A 4,203-nucleotide genomic window follows, 5' to 3' on the forward strand; every position below is an offset into this window, starting at 1 on the left:
GGTTAACTTAAAAAAACAAAGTGCTACACACTATGCAATATGCCTTGCAAGATTTAGATGCTACTATTGTACAATCTACGTGTTATTTGTTATGGGTTGGAAAACTTGAATTTACATGTAACCACCCACACACATGCATACACACACACACACACACACGTGTGTGTGTGTGTGTGTGTGTGTGTGTGTGTGTGTGTGTGTGTGTGTGTGTGTGTGTGTGTGTGTGTGTGTGTGTGTGTGTGTGTGTGTGTGTGTGTGTGTGTGTGTGTGTGTGTGTGTGTGTGTGTGTGTGTGTGTGTGTGTGTGTGTGTGTCAAATGCGATCACCACATTTTTATACACAATTACTTGAAGACAAGCAATGCTTAGTATGGTGGATGAGAGCATGCGCTTGTCCAACATGCACAATTACAATAAAAAGAAGCCAAAGAGGGCCAAAAAAATCAAGGGCTAAAGGTATGAACGTCCCTAGGAGTGCCACATAGCGAAAACATTTAGTGACATGTCTAGAGACACAATGTCATCAAGAATGTCACATAGTGACACCTTTAGCATCATATATAGTGAAATAACTTTTTCTTGCTATACAGCACAAATAAATTATCATAGGTATTGTTAGATATATATCACTAGGACCATGTATATATTTAAGAATGTGTAATCAACTTATGTGCTCAGATTTGTAACTTAAACAGAGCTGAACACTATTCTTTGGTGATCTTGCTTCATTTAACCATTTTCAAACTCGATATAGAGTAGGATTACTTGCTCTTTGATCAGGGTTTGCTTTATCAATGGTTTCTTATATATTGTTGACCCTATTCTAGTGTCGATGAAGGTATTGGATTCATGTAAAAACAACTTTCTATCATGACAATTGCTTGAGTTACCTAACATAACTCAACACATACATGACCATCGTGCTCCCATCATGTGAGAGCATCTCCTCATTCTTTTTTCATTTTTTGGGCAATCTAGATTGAGCTAAGTGTTGAATTAATCATGTGAATTAGTATTCAAACAAAACCATATGGAAAATAATGTAAATTAAAGAGGGCATCTCCACTTGGATTATTCGGTGATGTATTGTTGTCTCTCATCTCTTCATGTCTCTATACTCTTGATCGTCTCTATGTGTCCCTATCTATGTGATTGTCGACTAAAGCCATGCCCACTTAATTGTAGATGTGCACACTGATACTTAGAAAACAAAGCATTTTGGAGCTGACGTCATATGAAATAGACAATCAATGATCTCCTTGCCCCCAACACATGCCTTGCAAGTTGCACAAGCATCACCTCTCAAGCTTTTCTTGAAATTTGTCAGTGTCAAGTCTTAACTAGACGATACGTCGTGTTGATATTAGAACTACTACATTAAGCTTAGATTACACATGACTGGAGTACAAATGACTAGAGTGCAAAGTACTAAAAGAGATGTCTTGCCGATATCAAAAGTACAATGTTAAGCCTAGAGTACAAATGATGTCAAAAAAAGCTTTGAAATTCTTTTTAGAGTAGGATTCTACAAAGTTATGTATTTCTCTTATAAGATATTATTGGGATTGTTTGATCATTAAGACTTTGAGAAGCCCTTGTAAATTCCCACGTTCAACAATCTATTTTGAGGGAGAGTGGAAATTGAGAGACCTTATCGCTTGGTCTCAACATTGCCATAGCCTTTATGAGGTGGAAAATGTTTTGTTGTTGATTTACTAGGAGGTTTTCCATTTTGATGGGGGCCATTTGCCAAGAATGCAAGACATCTATATGTCCAATGGCACCCATAGACAAAGACCAAGAAGGTCAATTACTCAATAGTAAATATAAGTAGGAATGATTACTAGCCATGACTGAAATTTGCATTTACACCTTTCCATCTGTAATAGACAATGACAATGAGCAGCCATGACAATCAAAGGTTTCTCTATGTGTGATACACTATTTGGACATTAAGAGAGATGAAAAGACTAAAAAAGCATGTTTCTCCTTCCAATAGTGCCTTGTCATAAATGCCTTATATTCTAATTACGATAATCACAATAATTGAATGTCCATGTATTGCAATGGTCATAAATGTGATCATTGAAGGAGTTCTTATCTTTAACAAGATGGTATACATGCCATGATCACAATGATTATCTTGGTGCACTAGCACATGCGATACAAGTCTAGATGCTTGACATAATTCCTACCTTGGGAATTGTACCACATGCTTGACATGTTGCTAAAAGTGGCAAAAGCTAGACAGAGTTCCCGCTTTCACAAATGTAAAGATAAATTGTCATTGTCCTTGAGTTGCCTACTAATGTTCCTAGCTTCACATTGTAGCTTAGAAGTTCCCTCTCATTACTATATATCTTATGTGCATAAAAAATGTTCATAAGTTTTGAAATTCAATCTATGAAAGTATTGAATGCTATTTAAGTGGTTCCAAGTGCATGTGTGCACTTGTTATGAGAGACACCCCCCCCCCCCCCAACACACACACACACACACACACATCCTCAATGGCATTGTCGTTGTCTTCATTTGAAGAGGAGATACTATAGTATAGCATGTTTTGTGCATGCACGTGCGCGTGCGCACACACACACACATGAATTGTATAGTATATATTTATTTAGATGTAGCTTGAAATTCTCCATGGGTTAATGTGTGTTTGACACCTGTTATTTGTGAATGTGGATAACTTAGTCTTTGAGCACATATATGTTTGAATATTTGATACACATTGAATGAAAAAGTTATTTATACTCACGAGTTTTTAAATGCAATATGACGTAAAACTATAGTTATTTGGAATAAAATCAAGTTTCTTAACATTCAAGTTAAGAGCGATATGTATATACATATACATATGTGCATGCATGGCACAAGTGTGAGCATATGCATACATGCACAATAGGAGAGGGGTGTATTTATGCAAATATAAAAATGATCCCCTACTAATAACATTGTATGCATTTGGATATGTATGCATGCATATAAATGATCCTTGAAGCACAAATTGAACATATGTGTTAGCCTTTGGTGCTATTTATTAAACATTATCATAAACATCCATGCATCTCTTAAAGTGCATCCAAATGTACACATGCACTTGTTGGGGGGTAGAGAGAGAGAGAGTAGAGTAGTTTATTATTGTCCACGGAAGGCCAAATTATGACCCATGGGACCTTTCAAGATATACAATGATTCTCCTCCCCTATGGTAGGAAAGGGTAGCTACGGTGAAAGAACAATCTATGCAGCGTTGTTCTCCTGGAAGCATAACATGCAGGTGATGAGAGCCCCTAACTTCGATATAGGAGTAGTGGTCAGAAACTGGTGAAGTGGCCCCTGTAAAGGGATATCAAAGTTAGCTCGTATGTGTGCATATGCTGGGCATGTCATAATCATGTGCTCCTCTGATTCTACACTCTGTAGTCCACACAGCTTGCATAACCTCATCTCTCTTGCATGTCCACTCCATGCACCTATCTCGATCAATAAAGTGTGCGATCAAGTTCGAAGTCATGCAATACTCCGTCTAAATACCATTGAGAGTGAGTTGGCTATGTATGGCTATGTGTGTGCCTCTACCTGCATGTAGGATTCCCAACATTAAGGATAGATATGTATACTGTAATAATCAAGTTTGCCATTTGCTCCCTTGCTTTGATGTTTTGCTTGATACACTCGTAAGAGGTCTGATTGAAATGTGTCGATGCATATATCTTCGGATGCCATATCTATATATCTATCCACTCCCCACCCTTTAAACCATTTTTGCATATCCAGCACCATCCTGTTGATAGCACTTTACTTTTCCACGTTTTCTGTAGGCGTGTGCTAGCATCCCATGCCTGTTTGGGGAGCCTACTGTCATCCATTTGACGTACTCGAGTGGCATATCTCAATACTCAAATCATAGCAAGTACCTCAATTGGCTAACGGTGAGTTTCCAAAAGCATAAGTACATATGGTGTAGTGCCTTTGATGCCCAAATGTCTACAAATAAGAGCTTTTTGCAACTTCTCGATGTCGTTCCATGTAGATGAGGAGATGCTCCCCCCCCCCCCCCCCCACTTCCACTCCATATAATACCGTCTGTAGAACATATGCATAAAAAATCATACATTGTATTTTCCAGCATTTAGTATTTGTATGGTTGCAATCGTTTTTAAAGTGATAATACTTGCTTTTTCCTGCCGCTGATCGCC

The sequence above is a fragment of the Lygodium microphyllum genome, chromosome 3 (assembly GCF_053477565.2).
Source record: "Lygodium microphyllum isolate KBCC chromosome 3, Lygodium_microphyllum_v1.1.10, whole genome shotgun sequence".
In the NCBI taxonomy this organism is placed as follows: Eukaryota; Viridiplantae; Streptophyta; class Polypodiopsida; order Schizaeales; family Lygodiaceae; genus Lygodium; species Lygodium microphyllum.